The sequence below is a fragment of the Diabrotica undecimpunctata genome, chromosome 8 (assembly GCF_040954645.1).
Source record: "Diabrotica undecimpunctata isolate CICGRU chromosome 8, icDiaUnde3, whole genome shotgun sequence".
NCBI lineage: Eukaryota > Metazoa > Arthropoda > Insecta > Coleoptera > Chrysomelidae > Diabrotica > Diabrotica undecimpunctata.
The window spans coordinates 124,643,008-124,667,955 of NC_092810.1; the positions used below are offsets into that span (position 1 = coordinate 124,643,008).

Sequence of the window (24,948 nt, forward strand, 5' to 3'; positions counted from 1 at the left end):
TGCTGACGTTGTCGATTTGTCTAGCGAAAAACCATCGAGCTTTAGAAGCTAAGCGAGTGCTCACTGCAGAAGGTGAGTAGTATCAAAGAGAATCACTTGTAGCGTGATTCTGACGTAAGTGCGTCGAGATGGCTGCTGGCCCACTGCCTAGCGGAAAACCATCGAGCATTAAAAACTAAGCGTTACTCTTGTAGAGTTTATGAGCGAAAGAAAACGAAGAAGTAACGTTAGTAACGATACGTAGCAAAAACTCTTGGAGAGGTTTAAAAAGTCCGATCTCCAGAGAACCCCTTTTATAGTTCCAAAATTCCTTATTTACTTTAATTTGTCGATACGTTTGCTCTATATCGCAAATAAAACAACAACGAAGATATCGAAAATTAAGCAAAGAACGAGATGCCCTTTTAGGACCAGTATCAAAAGCGTCGATTAGCGACACACCTCAAACGTCATATAGATTGGCGTCGAAGCTAGTACGAATTTTGGATAGAAGAAGCGAAATAAAAGTTTGTTTTTTGAAAACTGTGTGAGAGTTAGAAGAAATAATCGATTTAAAATCGGATTCAGAAACCGGCATCATATGTTGATAAGTAACAAAATCTTCCACGAATGCAACATATGTCTCTTTGAGATTCGGAAGTTTCCTGAAGCGATTCTCTAGCATACAAAACGAAGATATGCATAAGAATAAAGAATAAGTAGCGAATATAAACAAGAGAAAACGATAAATAAAGAGGATTGGGTTGTAGAAACGGTGGAATAACAGAAAATCGGCTTGTTAATTTTCGAAAAATTAACAACTGAGAAATATCCTTCACGAGTTTCGTCGTGTTGGGACAAAACTAACAGGTGCCTACTCTTTCCGACTTCCCAAAACCTTTGTAGAAAAGATCTATGTTTGTATACATAGAGGTAATGAAAGATGTGAAATAAAATATAGAATGAGTCGTAGAGACTCGCCCTTATAGAACATAATTGAAAATGATTTCTAAAACCACAGGATGATTTGGTTCGCCAAGAATTTTGACCAAAATTTACGAAACGAAAAACCAATTCAACCCCTATGAGTATTTCTATAAGATCTGATTACAAAAATGCGTGATTTGGTAGATCACGGAAATAAAATTGGCTGTGGAGCCTGTATCTAGCAGGATACGAATTATAAGAAAGATACGAAAACATATTTGATCTGTATCAACTATGTGGAAAGAAATAGACGAGGATATTAAATGTGGTTGTGTAGCAAAATAGAAATGTTAGTATTTAAAGAAGTGGTTGTCTAAAGGAACAAGATGAATTTGAGCGTTGGTTAACAAACGAAGCAAAAGCGAGACCGTGATTCGCAAACCGTGCAATTCGTCGTTTCGAATGAGGTGGAATCAGGCCACGTACACAAGAAGTATGTGGATTAACCAACGAAAAAATTTCCTGAAGCCGTTTAGTCCCAAAAAATACAAACTTTACATGAATAGTGAGAACCAGAACACAAAGCACGAAATAGACGAGAACATTAAATGTGGTTGTGTAGCAAAATAGAAATGTTAGTATTTGAAGAAGTGATTGTCTAAAGGAACAAGATGAATTTGAGCGTTGGTTAACAAACGAAGCAAAAGCGAGACCGTGATTCGCAAACCGTGCATTTCGTCGTTTCGAATGAGGTGGAATCAGGCCGCGTACACAAGAAGTATGTGGATTAACCAACGAGAAAACTTCCTGAAGCCGTTTAGTCACAAAAAATACAAACATTTATATGACTCATAAGAACCGGAACACAAGACACATTTAACACCTTGATTAGTTACCTTAGGGTGCTTTGTGACACTAACGAAACCACAAGTAACGGAGATTTGATCGAAATATTGAAATAAGACAGCGACAATCGAAAGCGAGTAGAAGAAGACAATAGAATCAATCGAAACAAGGTTGTGAGATTTATGAAAATCTACCCTGGCTACGAATAATAATGAAGGCGTGTGGTTTTGATACTTGAATGCGTTTCATAGGCCTCCTTGAATCTAGAGAATGCCGAGTATGGCGCGAAAAGTTGGATTTGTTCATTTTGTTGAGCATTGTAAGATACAAGCACGAAAGAGAGGACAATGCAAACATAAATTAACAAATCAACACGAAGAGAATATCTAGATTTAAAAAAGTGAACGGTTTTAAACAAAATCAATTGCAAACAAGTGAGAATATCGATAAAAGGTAAGTAACGAAAGATAAGTATTACAAAGAAAATCGAAAGAAATGTGTTTAAGTTAGCAAACAAGACGTACAGAATGAGTTGGAAAGTATTGTACCAGTAGAACAAAAATAATTCATAAAAATCAACACAAAACAATGTAAAAATGTAAAACAATAAATCATAATAAAACACAATAAATCGTAAATGTACTATATGTATAATTAATGTATGATATTAATCAAAATATATATGAAAGTATTTTACCTATTGAAATTATGAATTATAAAAATAGAAATAAATTTAAAAATTGCTGTGTAAATATGATCCAATTTAATTATGTAAATTAAATTTAAAAAGAATGCCGAAGGACCGATTTAAAGTTAAATTGAAAAGAAAAAAAAAACAATTAATTGAAATGAATTAATTAAAACAATGAAATTAATTGAATCAAAGTCAAAAAAATTATTTATCATCCGGTCTCGAAGTAACCAAATGTTTTGTATAAAACTTAATGAGGTCGCTGGTTAAATGATAATTGATAAATAAGAATAACGAAAAATGCAGTATTTTGTTGGTAAATCAATTAGCGAAAAATAGCAAATAAAACTGTCAATAAATTAGGAAAGAAACTGGTCTTACTCATTATTAATGTTTGTACAGAGAATATCGACTTACCCTTTGAAATATTGATGTCGTAGCCCAGGAGATCTCCTTGGTACGTCGGGATGCCCGAGGCGGCTCTATGGCACGAGAGCCAACAAACGTCGTGTGTCTCGTTCGCTGTCTTTGGATGAAGTGGCTTGAGTTGAGACTTAAGACGGTCAGGAACCACCCTCCTAACCGTTGCGTGTGGTCTGTATACCAAGAGGGTACACCAATAAATTACTCTATTGTGTTGCGATAATTGTTCTGGTAATACGAACCGTACACTTGTTTCTATATTGGCGACACAAAAGAAGTCAAATTCTTCGTACTTCAACATAATAGATGAGACGACCAGATTTTACAATTTTACGAAATAACAGGAAATAATATATTTTACCAAAGTCGTTAGGATACAGTATTGAATTTAGATCACATTACAGGACCGTAACAGAAATATTAATAGTAAAAATATGAAAAGAAATAGTACATACTTTCCCAAACATTGACTTCACCACGAAACAAACAAGTATTCATGTCCGCGTAGGTGTAAACAAATCGTTAAGCAGTTCGTATTTCTATATTAAGGAATCATATTTTACTTTACGGTCACTGGGTATACTACACTTCTTTGTACGTAATGGGTTTTGATGCTAAATGCAATAATATCTATTTTTACGAAATAAAAATTCTTTTTTCGGTAGTTTACTATTCTCAAAAAAAGTCTTAATAAACTAAATAGTCATCAGAAAATAAACAGGGCGTAGGAATATGCCATGTCGTATATTGTCAGGTCAACCTTTAAGAATATTACATGACAATTACCTGCTATTCTGTTCTTGGATATCTGAAGAAAATCTCTAGATACGTGGGTCATAATGGAATTAATTTATTCCAAAAATTTTATGATTGATTGATACAAAAGTTGAACTAATGCCTCAATACCTTCATTTTGTTGAGTAGACTTACCTGATTAAGTCCAGTCCTCAGAGATATGACCTCTAAAAATTATACGAACAAGCTGAATTTTGCTGAGAATGTCCATTTTAAGACCACAAAAAATATTCAAAAAAATTTACCACTTTTACTTTAAGGCTTCCCTTAAAACCCCCCTCGTAGGTGGGGATATACGGAAAAAATCTATCTACCAAGAATCTGTATGCCGTAGAAAAAAATGTTTCAAATAAAAAATGTAGCTGGGATAATTTTAAACAAGAAGGTTAATTAGCACTTTTTGTGTAGAATCAATCTATGTCTCAGAAATAACGCTTGAAGTAACCAGCGATTTTCAATGTCAGATACGTGCGCGAAATCAATTTTAAATAAAATTGATTTCAACTTGACGGTGAAAATTCGATATCTTTTGATAGGATTGTCCTATGGACAAAAATTAAAATGCGTTTTAAAGGTAAAAAGTGCAGCTTTCTTATAAAATTCTTGTGGATTACCGTAAATAAAGTCAATCTTTATAAAAGTTAAAAAATAAGGGTTTGGCAATTTTTACCATTTTGTACGATTCTATTTCGATGAGTTTTTAATAATAGGAATAAAAAGAAAGACAGTTAAGATTTGATGTCACGTATAGTGCGTCTGTGTATCCGCTTAAACGTATTTCACCCTAAAAGGGATCTTCGGAGCGGCTATTCACAAACGCTCTAAACGTGAAAATAATCTTTTCTGTCATAATAGAAGCAACTATAAAATGGCTTCGATCTGGACGCAATACCGACATCTGATAAAGAAATCCGTAAACTGATTTTCGAGACCAAATTCAGATTTCAGCAATAATTTTAAACATTTTTATTCAAATTAAATTATCGCTATTTTATTACGACCTATTATTACTGAAGTTATCACACAACATCTTCTGTAAAAAGCCGAATGTAGTCTCTCACATCCAAATGTAGTCGTTGCTTCACAGATCCGCCCTGGTCTACAAATACTATTATATATTAATACATATTTGAATCATCAATTTGTAGAATGAATTAGCAATAAATCAACCGTCTCGTTTCAAATTTCTTTCCTAGATGGCGCTAGGAATTATCGTCCCGGACAAACTGCGTTCGCGCTTGACGTATCGGCCTAGCCTTTTATTAGATTAGATTTTTAAAAACCATTTTCGGATTGCAAATCGAAACGTTAAAGCAAAAAATGTAAAATGCAATTCTTATTACAATCAATTATAGTTTAATCTCCTAAAAAATATCCAAGTTAAACATGCCACAAGAAAACAGTTTCAGAAGCTTTTTAAATCTGTTATGCCTATTGAAAAACCCCTAAACTGTTTTTAGTGACTTTATAAAGAATTGTTAGAAAATCCCTTATTTTATTTCTGCAATTTTTAAAAACATGCTTAAATTAAGATAAAATGCACTAAATGAAGTTTAATCGATATTATCTGTCTGTAACATTTGACACATTTTGTAGATGGTTGATAAACCGTACTAGCAAATAAGCTCTTTTGGCAGCTTGTTATCCCATCCTGCCATCTGATGGCATTGATGTTGAGAAATAGGTTCTGTGTGAACTAGACCCTTCGAATAATAGTGTTGGCAAGAATGATAAAGAGTTTTCTTGTTAAAATGATTGTTTCTCCGATTCTCCTTTTGCCAATCATTTTCGTTAATCTCAAGCAGAAAACGCGCAGCTAGTTAGTTTAACAAAGGGATAAAAACTTGCCTAATAATGCGTAACTTAATTGATCATTTATGTAATACTGAAGTGAAAAATTTAAGATTTTTAAGAGAAATAGAAGTTTAAGTAGAATATAAATAGAATTTATATCCAAATGTCTTATTTACGTATGTAGTCGTCATAAAAATTAAATACTAGTGATTGATAAGAACAAAGAGAAAAATATGGAAACGTATATCGACACCTATTGATATGAATAACATTGTAACTCTACTTACAATTTTTGGAATGGTTGGATTAATATTTATTTGGATTAAGTAAATATAAAGTTATTCAACAAAATAAGTCATTGTGAGTGCAAATTTTGAATTACTTGGTGGAAAAAACGTAACCAATGTTACAATATTGAAAAATTTTCTTATTAATGAATATTTTTTATAAAAACATTGTAACATTGTATACAATGTTTTTGACGTGACAACGTCTTAAATTAGGTTGTGGCTCGGAGTCATTCATGAAAAAGTGTAACGCCCGCTCACGTCTGTTACGATGAGTCACCGAACGAGAGAGAGGCCCGCCGGACCGGCGAATGCCTTGCGTCTCTCTCCCACTCAAACATGATCGGTCCGCTGCGCGCGTAGCACTAGAGAATTAGGCGCGTTGAATCGGTGCGTGCTTGTGTCTCTGTCTTTCTCGAGCGTTCTTGGCGTTCAAGACACATTACAGCAGAAACACTTCCTTTCATTTCATATTTCTCCTATCATCGTCCTTTCCTCAACAAAATCACTCAAATAGAAATTAGTTAAGTTTAAGTTTACATGTACAATGTTTTAGTAAACAAAATATATTTCTATAGTTAAAATTTGTGCAATTCTTATTTTCATTCAATTCCTTGTTCCTATTGTGCAATTTAATAATATTCATATCAATAAATATTCTACCGAGAAAAAGACGTTGTCACGTAAAATCTTCGCCCGTAAAACCGACTTTACAGGCAACCGATTTTCTCTAAAAATTTATTGAGTAAGTTTTTACAACTTCATTGTAAGTTGTGTTACACGAAAGCAAGGAAGTGGAATATTACTATGAATAACATTCAAATTAATTTACCAGGCTCTTCTAATCAGAAAGACGACGGACAAGAAGTAAATTCTTTATTATTAACTGCTGAGCATAGTAAACATGTCTTAAATCTTAAAAACTCGCGTGAAAATACTAGTTTGGAATTTCAAACAAAAATAACACTTACATCATTTACGACCGAACTAACTTCTACTGATAAAAAATTCACAGTGTACGTGTACATACTCAAGATACATCGACAGAGGAAATTTCTGCATGCACGGATGTTACAAGTTCATCATTAAATACGTCTGTTAAGATAAAACAACACCCAAAGAAAAAAGATCTGGGAAGGGAGAGACAAAGGGATCCAAGTGTTTGGAAAATTATTGTCTTAAAGAAACTGTGGACCTCTATAGTCGGACAATTTTCAATTAAAGGTGACTAATCTACAAATTGAACTAAACGGTAGCGGCAACCATGTAAAAAGCAGTAAATTCTTACCTAGGTCATTTTTATTGTGTATGCTTCGCCCATGTAAATAAGGGAAAAAGTAACATAGTCCCATAAAATTTGCCTTAGTAACAATATAAATTGATGCGATTCACTAGTGTATAGTGAGACAAGTTTATTGAATAGTTTGAAAGATCGGTAAACTTATCAATATTTTGCTGGTCTATATATATTTACGTTCTCAGAAAGAATGGCAATGAGAGAAATATGATATTTTAGTTTATTCTTTCCGCATTTTACATGTGCATAGGCGTAGTGTGTTCTATTTCTTGGGAATATATTTATTAAATATACTTTATTATTAACTTTAAAAGAGTTTTGAGGTAAGTAAAGTAAATTTGAAGCAAGTTTATTCTTTATATAGTATTAACCCATTAACATATACAATATACAAAGAGAAATTTGACAATTAATTTATTAGATTGGATTAAAAACACATAAATTAAGACTAATTTACAACTAAAAAAATTTTTTTTCACATTTTCAAGGAAAACAGTACAATTTTTAATAAAGGAACATATTGTATCTTAAATGTAAATTAAATTTTAATGTGATAATTTTCGAAACATTCGGGGTGTAGATGCATTCTACACCTTTTACATACACTAACCGGCAAAAAAAGTGGCCACCCTATAAATTTCCGAAAGTAAAAATTCATTGAAAGTTTTATGCACTGTTTCATATTATATACTCAACATCTTTCACTTTTAAAACAAAAAATGGCCATTACTGTCCGATTCCTTAGCATAATTTATTTAATTAGAAGGCTACAAAAGAAAATAGTGTAATATCCAAAATAATTACAAACAATAAAAACTACGAGTGAAATTGAACAACATTTTCTAATATCGGGTATTTTGCGCTAAAGCATCAGTAACAGTTTGCAGTTTGCATACGGTTTGTAAGGAAAAGAAACAAATTTTGAATAAACACTTGAGGAATTCGTTTATATTCTTTACAAACCTTTTTTTGAAGTTTTGCAAGACTTTCTGGCTGGCCTGGTTGACTTCTAACCCTAAGATGAAGTTCATCCCAAAGATATTCGATGATATTCTGATCAGGGCTGCAGATCAGAGTATTAATTCCTACTTCCCCCAAGTAATTTGTCACGATTCTTGCAGTATGCATTATTATGCATAAAGACTAATTTGTCCCCAATAAATGGACCAAATAGAACTACTACTTTTGTCAACATATCCTCTATGTACCGGTGAGCATCAGGGGGCCATTGATGAAAATAAGTTCAGTTCGAGCTTTAAATGAGATTCCAGCACAAACCATGACACCACTACCGCCAAACTTCCTTCTCTGGGACATACAAGCTTGGGTATATTTTTTATTTCTATGTCTTCAAATACTCTCTCGGACATGGCCAGACTTCAAACAGAACCGCGATTTATCAGTAAAGAGAATTCGGCTCCAATCCAGTGTTGATGTTGTCGAGCAAAAATTAATCGATTCCTACAGTGTCTTGAGTTGTAATTCAGGAACAATAGCCAGCCTTACTTAATAATTCGAACAACATCTACTGTTAATAACACCATATCTGAATTATTCGCTTAGTGGAAATCAACGGTTGAGGAAAAAACTGGTTAATTAAATGTTTTCAAATTAGAAGATAAACAGCGACTAGTGGAAATCCACGTTTGAAAAGCTAAATTTTTGTTTAATTAAATGTTTTCAACTTCGACTCACAGCGACTACAGAAAACAACAACATAAATGTCAAAACTGTCAAAAACAAGCATACATGATAGCAACAAATTTTTATTTTCGGAAATTTATAGGGTGGCCACTTTTTTTGCCGCTCAGTGTAAATAAATAGTATTACTGTTGCATATTCTACATTATTGCACTATCGTCTCATTTTGTAATGTGGCCAATATTCTCGAATCTGGTTTCATCTGGTAAAGCAAATTTAGATTGACGTACATGTACTAAGTTTGACACTGATGTAGCAGTTTCTTCACTATTATAAATTATAAATATAAATCTATGTCAGCTCATGCTTTCTCTTATAATGTGCACTTCTTTATCCTCATCCTTTGACCAATGCATATCAACTTAAAGCAGAGTGTGAACCAAATATATATTATGCTAATATTTTTTTTTAAATCTATGTTATTCATTTCAAAATCGTGACGGTTATTCTGCAATGCATAAATATTTGTAAAATAAAGAATGCTCCCAATTACAAATTTATCAAAAAAAAGTGAAAAACTTTTATATATGACTTGCTTCCACTGTGGGCTTTTATATTGTCTAAATATCAATCAGACTTGAGACAAATTTGGATTTACTATTTTTGCCTGGTTTTTTCTTTGGACGTTTTATCTGTGGTTCAGAGGAATATCATAATCAGAATCGTCAGAATTCCCAATCACTTGTCTTTCATATGTACCTGCAATATCCGATTTTATTGATTCTTCACAAATAATATTATTTTTTTTTTACCATCAATGTCTTCTACATCAGAAATGTTCTAATCTAATCTCGGCGGCAAATAAACCACATTAAGTGAGTCGGCATTTTCACAATCTCAGTCTTCTTCTAACAAAGCTATTAGAAACTTCATTTCATATTTTGAGAATTTACTGAAATAAACAAATGCACTACTATATTTACGCATTCACATGATAATAGTTTAGCTTACTTCATTTTAATTTATATGAACTTCATAATATATTTTTATATTTATATAAACAAATAAACACAAGGAAACTTTCAAATTAAGTTAAAAAAAAACAAATATAACGTAAATTCTGTAAATACAGCACACAGCAATTCTATAAATAGAGAATGATGTGTAATGACGAGATCGTTTGTTAAAATTTCAGATTGTTTAGCCTAATGAAAAAATAAGTATTTTCCAAAGTTTTCTGTTTTTTGAAGTTCTGTATTAGGTACTCTCTAATAAGAATAAAATTTTACTTTAATTTGTTAGACAACTATAAGATGCCTGTCAAAAGACTCATGATAATTTAATAATTATATCGGCCTTAGATTTAATTTTTACGTAATTACTTATATGTTTAAATAAATAATTAAATTTTTTTGCAAAATTGATAAGTGGAATAAGATTTGGTTGAAAAGTTATCGTTAAGGGCTTCGTTAAGTGCGAGGTTACCAAGTAATCACCTTCAATTAAAAATTATTTTAGTATAGGCAATAAGATACTATTAAAACTGATAAATTACCGAAAATAAGTGAATTGGGACCTGGATGTAACCTTAAATGTAACAAAAAATGTAAATCGAAATTATTTGAAAATGATAAGACTCAATTTATTTAATATTTTTTGAAAAATAGCTGATCATGACAAACAGAGCTAATAATTATGTAGATATGTTCTCAGACAAGAGAGAAAGGTTGCAAAGTTAAAAGAGTTCAGAAGAAACTGAACATATGAATATAATTTGCAGTTGCAGAACACCAACTCCGGGAAGTTTGTAAAAAAACATTTTTTGACACTTAACATAACATATATGTGGTTAATGAAAGGACATGTAATTAGGAGAGATGAAGATGCAACGATCAGAAAAAATTTCGACCGAAGAGGACCAGTGAGAAGACTAGCCAGAGGAAGACCAAAACTTAGGTATCAAGATAACATAGAGGATGATCTAAAATCCATCGGAGTTAAAGCATGGAGAAGAGTTGCCAGAGACAGGGGTGAATGGAAGTTTGTTCTGAGGAAGGCTTTGGCTCATAACGAGCTGTAATGCCACTGATGATGATGTTATAGAATTACCCATGCGATAAGCCAACCACCAATACGTAGCCATTCAATACGTAGCTTAATATCGGCTTTTTGTATCAGAAAAAAAATCAGTGTCTCACTTGTAATCTACATAACACTAAAGCAGAGAAAGACCAAATAGAAAAGGAATATGCTTTACATATTGTAAACATACGGATGTGAATCTTGGATCCTACGACAAGCGGAAAGAAGAAAGATAGACGCCACTGAAATGTTCTGTTCGAGAAGCATGTTACGAATTTCGTGGACCGACCACAGGACAAATATTTCAATTTTAAATGAGCTAAAAGTCAGCAAACGGCTATCCAGCAAAGGTTGTCTTCAACAATTAAAATACTTTGAACATGGAAATACTTATTATCCAAGGAAAGGTAGAAGGCCGAATATCAAGAGGAAGATCTCCAACAAGACAGATCGATCAAATTACAGGCATATGCAAAAAACCTATGGATGAGTTAAAAGAAATGACCAGAGACAGAGATCTCCCCTGGGGGGTCAGGATCGAAGAGATGGATATTGCAAACAAATGTGTTGCATGTGAACTGCCTGCTTTGATTTGCAAAAAATATTAACTACACCCCAATCACAGGTATCATTGTTTTATTATAAAAGGAAGTTTAAAGTGTATAATAATTTTACTATATTTAATATTCGATCTGCGGAAGATTATCGTTATGCAAACATTAAAAACTGTTTTATAATTTATAAATGCTCATTTTCTAAGAAATACATCTAACAGATATTATTTTATTTACTTCTTGTTAGTATGTATGATGTGAATTCTTAGATACATGTTTGAGTAAAAAAAATCACGTTAAGGTAAAATCAATAAAAAAACTAATAATAATCTCTTTATTTTGATATATACTCATTAGTTACCATTTATATGCACCTAATCACGGAAACATACTTTGTTGAATTATCCTTGTATAAACCACTTACAATGATCTTCACCTAAAATTCTTGAAAACTTGGTATTGTATCTCGACCTAAATCACGACCAGCCATTTTAACAACAATGCAGTACGTGAAAGTGAAAGCTGAGGAAAAGTTATAATGTATTAAGAAAACTACAAAAAAAAATAAAAACAGACGAAGTAAAAAAAGAAAATAAAATAATTATTAATATGTTGTTTGGAAGTATTCTTATAAATGCAGTTCCAGCTACACCGACGATATTTGTGGATAGAGCAAAACAACTCAAAATTGACAAAAATGTCACAACATTATTCTATGCACAGGTCGATATGTGCAGTTTTATGTTCTGATTTCTTATAATCTCGTTATACTCTTTCTTATCTTTAATCACGGTATTTTATATCCAGAATATTTGACATAGGATTGATTCGTGAAGTATGTAGTATAATGGTTGTAGTTTGTTTCCAGCAAAAACATATTTGATAACATTAAATATCTAGTTATGGATGCATACCGACGATATTGGTGGATAGAGCAAAACAAGTTTTACAAGAAGAACACGGTAACTTAAAATCGACAAAAATGTTAGTTATAACCCGTAAACTAATATTCGAAACCAAATTCAGATTTATGCTTTAATCTGTGCCTTCTAAGAATTGCAAAGTAAAACAGACGTTGATAAAGATGTTATTAGAGACATAGGGAATCTAAAAATTGCATTTCACAACATATATCCTCAACTAAGCAAAAATCCTTAACGAATTGGTTTTTAGTACTCGTACAGAGTATATCGGAATATAAGGAAAAAGGCACTTAAGATTTGATTTCACGTACAGTGCGTCTGTGTATCCGCCTTATACGTATTTCGCCCTAATAGGGCTCTTCAGAGACGGCTATTCACAGTCGCTCTAAACGTGAAAATAAATCTTTTCTGTCTTAGGAAGCAACTCTAACATGGCTTCGTATAGATGCAAATAGCGACATCTGATATTAAAATCCGTAAACTAACTTTCGAAACCAAATTCAGATTTATGCTTTAATCTGTGCCTTCTAAGAATTGCAAGGCAAAACAAACGTTGATAAAGATGTTATTAGAGACAGTTAGAGAGTATTTCTCAACGTCTGTTTTGCCTTGCAATTCTTAGAAGGCACAGATTAAAGCGTAAATCTGAATTTGGTTTCGAAAATTAGTTTACGGATTTTAATATCAGATATCGCTATTTGCGTCTATACGAAGCCATGTTAGAGTTGCTTCCTAAGACAGAAAAGATTTATTTTCACGTTTAGAGCGACTGTGAATAGCCGTCTCTGAAGAGCCCTATTAGGGCGAAATACGTATAAGCGGATACACAGACGCACTGTACGTGAAATCAAATCTTAACTGTCTTTTTCCTGTTAGTTACAACGTTATTTTATGCCCAGGCCGATATGTGCAGTTTTATACTCTGACTTTTCATAATCTCCTTATGCTCTTTATTATCTTTAATCACGGTAGTTTATATCCGCAATATTTGACATAGGATTGATTCGTGAAGTATATAGTATAATGGTTGTAGTTTGCTTCCAACAAAAACATATTTGATAACATTACATATCTAGTTATGCCAATATAGAATAGTTAGTTTAATATTACATCCTTCCATTATATAAATATCATTTCACAAAACCGAACACAGGTCACGGTAAATATTCCTGAAAAATGGAAATATTTGCTTTGTGTGTTAGATTAGATATTTGCTTCTGTGAAAGTAAAAATTTAAAATAAAGCTCACCTAAGACAGTTTTTGTTGGGCTCGCCTTTTCGAACGACCTAAAACAAAAAACAAATAATAAAACTCACTGAAATTTAATGTTTCCTTAATTTCGACAAAATTTATTTCTAACAGCGGTTTTGTCATCAACCTATTTTTATGAAGTGACCTATTTTAACATACATGTATGTATAACTATTTGTGGGTGTATTGTGAACTGATTTAGGAGGAAGAACTGTTTATTGATATATGAGCATTATATTGTAAGGTGTCGACATGCTTTCACGTTTCAATTTATTTGTTTTCTCCTTATTTTTCAAATTTCTTTAGACATCCCGTATAGTCTATTATTTCTCTGCGGTCCTTTCTCGCAATATTTTTATGTCACTACAAATTTTTACAGTAATCAAAAATTCCGTTAGTCGTAGATATTTTGTTTATCCTACCACCCCCGATTGGAATTCAACGTAAGCCGTAAAACCGTTAATTCATAAAGCTAATTTTTTGCCAATTTCAGTATAAAATTTGTCATTTTTTCGTGTGCTGCTGAAGAAATATAATAGAACTAGACCTAGTAGAATGATTCTACTATTTAAATCGAAAGACAAGGCAAATTTAGATAATTACTTTTCTATATTACAATCTAATCTATAATCTAAAATTAATCTATATTTACAGACTTATTTTAAGTAAGTAAACAATTTGACTACCTAATTTATTTAGTCTGGTTTGTTTAGTTACAATCGGTCAGTAAGCTATTGTACCAAAATTTAGAGGAAAAACTAAAAATTATAATAATACAAGATACTTGCCTGAATTTTCCTGTATTGCAAGAGCAGCCTTTAAAATTCTAACACTTCGATTACTGTACATTATGCTAAATAAAAAGTGTACTTTCAACCACTTTTTCACTGTATTCAAAGTTCTTTTTAAACTAGCTAGACCACTACTACTAAAACTAAACACATTAAACACACCGACAGTTAAACTTAATAAATAAAAACAAAACAACACAAAAAATTATTAGTTTAGGTTACCTAACCTCATTAAATTTTCCATTTAAGCCAAAATTTCACAATTATTGCTTCGCCATGTATAATTATTATTTATACCAATGGATAGCATTTTTTATAGTCTTTTCAATGACGTATCGCAAGTAGGGGTTTGCAATTTAAACCTTTTTGGTTGTGGTGGGTGGAGCCTAGGGGGTTGATGGGGGTGAGTTCTCTTTCATGTCATTTTAGTTCCCCCTTACTATCCTAGAAACGGTTTCAAGCATTTTTCGATATCAGCTTTTATTCGTGAAATATAGCCCATTGTAAGTTAAATTGACACACTGTATATATTATATTATGTATGTTACTGTATACCGCAAGGTTACTGCATGCGTCCAGATATTTCGGTTTCGCTAAAGAATATTTCGGGCCCTATACTGAGCAATAATTCAGTTCAACAAGAAGAACGAAACATATTTGTTTATATCTGGTACATCTTAACATAAGTTAACTGATAAAACTTATTATTCTAATTATAATTCTAATCCTGTCGGTTACATGAGGTGCCAGCGAATAGTTAATGACATACAAGGACAGATTCGAACTAGTTTGAAATTATCGACCACCGACGACAAAGAGTCCGAACATCTTCCTAATTTCCATATAGTTACTCGAAATTCCAAACTACGTTACTGTTTAGAATACAAATGATCATATCGTTTTCCTCCGTAGTTGTTTAGTCTCCACGTGTTCTGAACAGAAAAAACCTCCAAGAACTAAGAAGGCCGTGAACTGAGTTACGTGTTAGAGATGGGAAAATAATATGATGCATTTTCTATAGCAACATGGATATTTTATATATCTATACAATCTAGAGAGACACGTTAGGATATTCATATTAAAATTATAGTCGTATCTACAGAATCATAAGGACGATGTAACTGTATTAATTCTGTGGGGTATTAACAAACAAATGTACTATTACGAATTAATAGTACTTAAATTAACAGAACTATTCCTTCGATAACTCTGGAGAGAAAAAATAAACTTTTAACTCATAGGTGCCAATAATTATTAAAATTTAAATGGTTGCAATAAACAATCAAAGACAATTTATAGGTTTAGGTAGAACTAGGTAAAACTTACCGCTGGGTCTAATTACCAGGGTTTGCACTACGAAACAACGAACAAAACCAATTCAATATGCGTGCATGGGTTCACTTCCCGGGTTACGTCTTTTCTTTTCAACGACTGGTGCTCTTCTGTTTTCGAGATGTATTTCCGAGCCTCAGCGGTACTATTAGGATCGGATGAATACAGCGGAGGAAAAATGTAATGATTAATTTATACAACCATATTGGAATTTAAACAAATTCCATCTTCATTTTCACTGATTTCTTTCATGTGTATTTTAACTATGATAAACCATAAATTTATGATTAAAGAAATTTATAACCAAAGAAGTCTTGATATGATCTTTATAGTCAAAGGAAGTGTTTTTGCTTTTCCGGCGAAACACACATTCACATCTCCCTCTCTGTGTTTTTCTCACTCATAATCTTTCCTACTATTTTTTTCTCAATGTTTAACATATATGCTTATTAATAATTTTATACCCATTTTTACCAAACTGGTATGTTTTCGCAATTTTAAATTAAGAAGAAGGTGAGAGGGAGTCAAGTGACATTTGCTAAATTTTGAGATATTTAGTTCTAAAGTTAAATTATTAGTTGTTTTTGGAGAAAATCTTTAGATCTTTAGATTTAAGAATTTTTTATTGAATACATTAACCACATAAGATATTATAATTCGTCCACCTCTATCTCTAACCATGAGATTGGATTATTGCGCAAGATAATCAAACTTGCAGCTGGAGTGCAACGAGTGAAAACACCGAACCACCTAGCAGATACCCGATCGCTGCCCGATTAGTGTGAGTGCAATAGAGGTTATTAATGATTTGATACACGCAACCGTAACAGTCAGTTGGGATTTTATGATTTATTATTGAGTGGGAACAATATTGATACTCGGAAAATGTAGGATACACAAAAACATAGAATGGTCGCTACTACTAATTAAAATATAAATAAGACCATTCAATTAAGCGGTAGTACTGTTTTATGTCAGGCGTTGGGAGTTAAGTTGTGAAACAGATAAGTAAAAATAAACATTTATTAGCGAAAATGGATTTATTGTTTTTCAGAATATTTCCCCAAGAAAATTTATACACTTTTGAATGTGTATGAATCACTTTTTGAGATTCTTTGCTACTATTAACGAAGTAAATTCAAAATATGTATTTCAAATGCATTCATGTACAGAAGTGTTATAGTACAAAAAAATTGGCTCATAAATATGTTCATAGCCAAAAGAAACAGTTTTTGCATATACTTACAATGCTTAGATGTCTGCCTTTTTAATTTATTGTAATGTAGTATTTTATTGGGGAAAAAAGAACAGCTTGTACAACTTCTTAACGAATAGGTTACTACATGGTTACATACGAATCATTATAAAGTTTGATTATAATCAAAAAGTAACAGTATAAGTCAAAGGAAGGTTAGCTGAAGAATATACACAACAGGGAGATCAGTTCAGGTTTTATACTGTCACCAGAACCATTTAACTTATACTCTGAATATATCATTAATGAAGCATTCTTAAATAATAAAGTATTAATAAAGTCAATTTAATGGTAAAGAAATGTGAGTGACTGAGTGATGAAGAGTGACCAAATAAAACAAATCAAAATAATTTTGAAAAAGTAAGCCAAAAAGTAAGTAAGATTTAAGGGGTTACATAGGTCTTGTATTTTTACCAAAACGATTTATTTTTTATTCCATATAAAATTATAGGACGTCAGGAATATTCACACCAAATTTGAAGTAAATTAGAGCAATACGATCGAAGTTATAGAGATTTGAATACCACGCGGTCAGTACATACGGTACCGACCGCGCGGTATTCAAATTTTTTTGCGGTAGGCATACTTCTCGAGAACGAATCGATCGATTTTGCTGGAACTTTGAATAGTTTATGTTTATAGTATTGTTTCGTGATTAAACGAAGAAATTAAAAAAAATAAAGTTTTAAAATAAGTTTGAACGAATCTTCGTCTCTTATTCTTTAGCATTTTTCCAATTCTCATCGTTTTTAAAACATTTTTTTCATATATGACAAGAAAGAGTTGAACGATTGAAAACTTCGTCGTTCAATCACGAAACAATACAGTTTCTGTATTGTTTTTACACTGAGAGCGCACGTACCGACCGCGCGGTATTCAAATCTCTACAACTCCGGTAATACTTCTCAAATAAACTTAAAATTTAGTTTGAATACTATTAAAGTAATGGACTATTATTATAAATCTAATTCTTTAACTTTATTTATTATAAAATGTTCTAACAGTTTATTAGGGTCTTTATTTATTTAATTTATATATAATCTTACACTAATTTTTTTCTTCACTGACACTATTATAATTTATATAATTTATTTCCGCGTTATCATTCAAACTCGACTCGATACAATTATTCTTTTTAGACTAACTATTTACAATAAAAAGTTCTCTACATATATTAAATAACCGTTATTTGGAGTTCCCTAGAATCGGCCGATGACCCTTCGTGAACCTTCTCGAATGCCATGAAAGCCAGACATGTTTTAGCGGAGGGGACGCGTGGATATTACCTACTAAAAAATATTTGTTAGAAAAATATGTTTACAGCTTAGGGTATGAGTCATATTTATCGTAACAGTACTATATTGTTATATGTAATAAAAAAAATTAATAGATTTTTGAAAATACAACATCTATGTAATATATAAGACTAAAACTGAAAGTACGACATGAAAAATGAAAAATTAGAGTATTATTATCTAGATCTCACATAGTGGTATCTTACACAAAACTTATAAAAACAACGGTCAATTTCACAACTTTATAAAACATCTACTTATATTATAGTTGAGTGAATAGATTACTTGGTTGGTCACATGTTACCAAAGTGGTAAACACTCATTCACACCATACATATACATTGGCGACTTCAACAGCCACCATGAAATGTGGAAGTATACCACGAATGATAAAAAGGGGTAGGGACTAATAGGGTAGGGTAGGCAATAATCACATCCTTAACCTAGGTGGATTCTTAGAACAGCAAATTGGAAAAAATTCTCTGAACAACTAGACCACACCTTGAGCTGGATATTACCGACCAGCAACAATTACGAGAGATTTGTGGGTGCAGTAATAAGCGCTGTAAAGGAAACCATCCCACAGGGTGTCACACAGAATATGTCCCCTGATGGACTGAAACATGTGAAGACTTAAACGCGTTATTTCTTAAAAGTGGTGACCGAGAAATAGCCGACGAGCTCTTACACAAAATCAATAGAGCTAGACACCAGAAAAAAAAATAAAGACTGTAGAAAACCTTGATTTCAAGAAATCAAGCTGGCAGGCATGGTCCCTGTTGCGAAAAATTGGAGGAGTTAATCAACTGGAACCCAAAGAATATAAAATATCAGGAAATACAATATAACAAAATTCTGTGTATTGTATTCTCTGTAGGTTGCTACGTACTTTCATGTCTCTTCTTTCTGTTAGCATTATTTTGCTTTTATCAGACATTTTACTATGTTCATTTTGTTTTTGCGGGCCTCCGAGTTTTTGACACTATCAAGAATGATTTCCATTATTCGAGAGCTGTCAATTTGGTCATGTAATCTTTCATCAATTGTCGTTTGATAGTGATCTGAGTTTTTTTTTAGATTGGGTATATTTATACTGGGTACTGTTGGTTTTGTGAATAATTTTATTCTTTCTCATTTCAGAGCTAGAACAATTTTAGGTCTAATTAGTCTATGGTCGCTCCTTATTTGAAATTTATTTATTATCACATCTTTAATTGTAGCAATCTTGTTGGTTAGAATAAAGTCAATTTCATTCTTAGTGGTTCCATTTGGTACTACCCAAGTCCATTCTCTGTTCAATGTTTTCTCAAAGAACGTATTTGCAATAAGCATGTTTTGGTAGTGTGAATTAGTCTGTCTCCCCTTTTATTTCTTTCACCAACACCATACTTTTCCATGACTTGTTCCTTGTTGTTTCTCTTTCCAACTTTGGATTCCTGGATTTGGATATTCCTGAATTCCTTCATTTCTTCACCAGTGAGAGTAATCGTTCGGGCGTATATTTGTATAATTTAAATATTGTATCTCTCTGATAGTTGTAAGGTTAAGCTAGCTACTCTATCCGAGATACTAGTTACTTCTACTACATTTTGTTTCTATTTCTTGTTGATTATCAATCCAATACCAATATCAATGTTCTGTCCGTTACTGTTCCTCGGTAATAGAAGATGCTTCATCTTTCCTTCTTACTTCGCTGATTCCTATGACGTCCCATTTTTTATTTTTAGTTTCTCTTTCAAATTCTATAAGTCTGGATTGACTTGAGAGCGAGCGGCAGTTATATGTCGCTATATAAAGCGTTGTTGTTTTATTTGTGTAGTGGTTTAGCCTTCGCAAATTCTTAGCACCCTCTGCTCTCCTAGCTTGATCCCAAAAACTACCCAGTTCAAGACCATCCATTTGGGCCCACTAAGAATAAGGGCCATAATTGGATTGTTTCTTTCATGTTAGGGATTGTGAGGTGTCCCTTACCACTCTACCTCAGTGCGGGTTGGTAAGTGTTCGCTGGTGTGTTCCCATTCTAAGGCATCGAAACCCGCCTTTCACCCTCCTCTGAGCTGGTTGACTTCTTAGATCAGCTGTGACCCATTCCTGATTGTCAGTTGAGGAATTTACCGGAGACTCTAATGGTTTGCTCTTACCAGCAAAAGAACCACCCCTCCGATATCTATACCAACGTTTATTCCCCCATTTATTAAATATAAAACATTATTTCCAACAAGTTCCTTTCATATAATAAACAATATGGAAAGTTTTAAAAAAGTAACTATCCCTAAAGAAATATGAGCAGTACAGCTAACGTCAAATCCTATACCTTTAAAAAGTTATGCTTGAGAAATAATTAATGCCATTCTATAATAAAATAGTGAAATCAACAAATACACTTCGTTGGAATCTATGATTAGAACTTTAACACACTAAAAATATTTACTTATTTTCTATTGCTTTAGTAGCACAAACTGCAGATTACCACTCGTTTCACTGGGGATAAATTAGTAATTTGATCCTACGTTGAAAAATTAATTACGTGGCTATTACAACCCCCATCTAATAAATGTTTAAATCTTGTTATAGCGTTGTTGTTTGAACCTGTCAGTTCCACTTTCTGGATCTAAAAATAGGTAAATTACGCCGAAATAACATGTTTCCAACAAATAGAGTAACGAAATTTACTTTTTATGAAGTGTAATGGCTTTGCTCATATTGAATTGTAAACTTAATATGTAATGTGTAATAATAGGTTTAACAAATAGGTATTTAATAAATCATTGCATGCTAAAACAAGCGTGATATATATTTAAGTGCATAATATTGAACTGAAATTAAAAGAAATCATCATTATCACTTTATATATTTTTTTATTTAGAAATAACGTGCTCTGCTACTATGGACACTTGCACAAGTGTAACTATTACAATAAACGAGATGTTAAAAAGTAAAATATGTTATACTATATGATTTATTATAATGTGGTTATATTTTTTGATATAATTGCTCATCTATTTAATATTTTTCAGGGATTTTCCGATTTTTCAGGGAGGTAAAATAAAGCCAGGTCCTTTTATATTAATGGGACACCGCAATTAAAAAAAAAATGAAGCTTCTGTGTACCATAGAAACCAAGATATTGCAAAAATTTTCAGCGTGCTCCAATTTGAAGTTCCATTCTAAAAAAAAACGGAGCTCCGACAGGCGGTATTTTACGAGTATCATCACTTTAACGGGTAACACCTTTTTACTCCTTCTCGGTATCTGCAATCATAAAATTTAGGTCATTGTTTATAATCTGTAGAATGTTAACTCTTAATGTTAATAAACAATGGAAATATGATATAAAAAAAAATTGCCATCTTGGTTCCTATTGGTAATAAAAGGATATTTTTTTAGAAGATTGTGTTTTTTTCACCATCATTTCAGTAAGCCTACTTACAAACGCGTACACAAAAAATATTAATATTTTACATTAATAATTAATTAATATAACATTAACATAAACATAAATAATTACACAAAAAATATTAATATTAATATATTATTAATAAAAGTTATTATAAATGTTTTGTAACGTTGTAAACGTCACATGTTTGTTAGTTTTCTTCAAATATTAATTTATTTCAATTTCTTTCGATTTTATTTACTTATTAAATTTCTCTTTCATTTTACTATTTTTATTCTAAAAGTAGTTGGCGCTCAACTCTTCGATCAACTAAATATCCCATTTAATTTTAATTTGTCAATTTTAATCTTTCACTTATTATATTGTATTGCCCCTATTCGTCTCCAGTCTGTTCTATACCGTAGACATAGAACAGGATAAAATATCTATGCTTCAGGGGACAAAGTATATGTGTCATTTGGCAACTCTGTCATATTAGTTTTATTTAATGGAAGTGGAATATATTTTATAATATATTTCGTCCATTTAAGCTGGATTTTTTGTCCAAAATTCATTTACATATTTAAATATTTTCTTGTGGTGAACACATTTTTAACATACCTTAAACAAACACACCGCGTTTTATTTTTTAATGTATTATTTTTATATGCAGCTAGAATCTTTAATATAATTTAACTAATTAATTTAATAATTAATATATTCATTTAATCCTTACCAATTTGTTATTTTATATTTAATATTGTCTTAAAATTTTAATTTTTTACAATCTTCCATTACATATGGCACGGAAATATTTAAAAAGTTATGATATTGCTAACACAAGGTTTATTATTCTAGTTTTTGATCTTATTAATTTTTTTCTTTTCTAATCTTTTGTTGTGACATATCCAAACTACATGGGTGGAACTTCCTGAGCCTCGTGGTCTTTCAAGGACTTTCCAAAACTGAAGATCTGAAGATAACAACTACGTTCAAAATCTGACGTATACTATCCAGTAACCTGCATGAAGCCAATAGTGTCATAAGTATCATTTTAAATTTTTTCATAATTTTAAAATATCATTTTAAAATCAAATCGGCAGGATTTGATTTGCTTTAGTATTAAAACATCATGTGATTTTTTTGTACAATAAATATGTATTTAGTTAATATCTTAGTTTATTTATTCCAGCCAAACTTATTTTCAGATTTGCGTTCAAAATAAGACTTTCTCACACCTGCGACACTGAGCTAGACGAAGCCTTAACAATTGGCTCTCAAAGAAAGTTGTAGGGAGTTTTATTGTTATATATTGGCCCCAACTTTCACTTACACCTTTCTAAAAAGTTTAAAATAGATTTCTGTTGATGACCTGGTAAAAACAGTTAAAAAAAGATCTTAATATTGAAAGGTATTTAGAAAAAGAATAAAAATTAAAAATTTACCTGGGTCATTATATCATGATATGTAGTTTTTTCAGTTCATATAATCTACATACACAATTTAGTGTTGTATACAAGAAAAAACAATGGGGATCAAAACGTGTAAAAAAATGGATGTACCCATTAAAAAGAGCACTAACACTGCACTGCCTGGGCATATGTGGAAGAAAAATAAAAATAATGAGATATGTTTTATTTTTCATACTGACCAGCAAACGGAAATATTCAGCTTCTGTTAATTTGGTTCATAAAAAGGAAAAACGAAACCCAAAAATAGATTATAACTTACAGTTTGTCCTGATTTCAACAAAAACGTCATAAACTGAAAAAACATAATTTATCAGCATTACTGTAACTCAGATCTCTGAAGAATACCTTGTCGAAAAATACTAAATTATCTCGTACTATTACATTTACAGCTTACTATTACCAAACAGCACTACTGAAAAAAATTACTTCATTTCCAAAAATAAAAAGTTATCAAACACTCACAAAACGCCCATACAGCGAAAAGCCGGTAACGACCAGCGGACAGCTTGCCGGCCAAACCCCTCTAGCTCTAATTCGGGAATAATTAATATTTCTCACACATCATCGCAATTTTAGCCGCAAAAATTTTCCAACGGGCCAAGAAACTCAACGCTGAATGATTTTATCGACACTTCAATTACTTTTCTTCTCATGCCGATCTTAATCCCAAGCTTAGATAAAGCAACTTGTGCTGATTAAAACAAACATTAAATGTTTATTCTATTTCAAGAGTCACTCAAAGTTTGTTTTTCTCGTTTGAAATTTTAAAACGCAGTACGTTCAGTGCTTATTGGAAACTATATTGATTTTTAAGATAAGATTATTAAGATATACAGTTATAATAGAAACGTTAGACAAGCAAAAGCTAAGGTACACATTTATGAAAACACTCCAGAATTTCCCACTATCAGAGGCGTCCGACAAGAAGACGCAATATCACCAAAGCTCTTAACTACAACTCTAGAAAATATATTCAGCAAAATGAACTGGCAGAACAAAGAAATATCCATTGTTGAAGAATACCTCAGCCATCTAACATTTGCAGACATCTTTCTAATTGCTAATAATCCTGCAGAACTACAAGAACGTATAAGCGACCTAAATGCAGCTAGCAATGAAGTTGGCTTAAAAATGAACTTGACAAAAACAAAAACCATGTACAACGAGCTAGTAGATGTCCAAGATGTGATAATAAACAACACTGCACTTGAGACAGTAGACGAGTATGTATACCTGGGACAATTAATACATAAATCTGGCTGCTTACTTCCATAAATCAACAGACGAATAAACCTAGCTTGGAAATCTTTTGGTAGAAATGCAGTTATATTCAAATCGAAGATTCCAATCCATCTGAAGAATAAAATATTCGATCAGTGTATACTACCAATCATGACGTACGGCTGCGAAACTTAAGAACACTACACTAAAGAAAGAGATAATATCGAAACTCAAAGTCACTCAAAGGTCTATGGAGCGATACATGCTAGATATAACAAAGAGAGATCGAAAGAGAATAGAATAGATCAGACAGAAAACGAAGGTTATTGATGTAATCCATAGAATTAAATCTTTAAAATGGCAGTGGGCTTGACATTTAGATGGTACCATACGAATAAGTGAGACTAAATACCTATACTATAGAATAATATATAAAGATATAAAAATGACTATACAAATAATTAAAAAATAATAATCTATAAACTGCTATATACATAGGTACTGTCTACTTAATAATTCTGACTTGTGATAAGAAAAACAGGTTGTTGAGAAAAAATCATTTAGAAGATACTAATTTTATAAAAATACAGAATATAGCAGAATGCATGTGATTAGCTAAGAACTATTTTATAATATTATTTTATGCTTTTTCAATTTGACAAGAAAAACTTTTTAAAAGTTTTTCTTGTCAAATTCTTAAATTTAATAATAATTA

General features: G+C 31.8%; 1 protein-coding gene across 1 annotated transcript in view; it reads right to left on the reverse strand.

The window, feature by feature from the left end:
* Window positions 1–24,948, reverse strand: part of LOC140447948 (uncharacterized) — a 421,074-nt gene that overhangs the window by 361,870 nt on the left and 34,256 nt on the right. The window contains exon 2 of the mRNA XM_072540908.1: window positions 13,489–13,526. The gene's annotated coding sequence lies outside the window, so the exon portion shown is untranslated. The remainder of the gene's footprint in view (window positions 1–13,488; window positions 13,527–24,948) is intronic.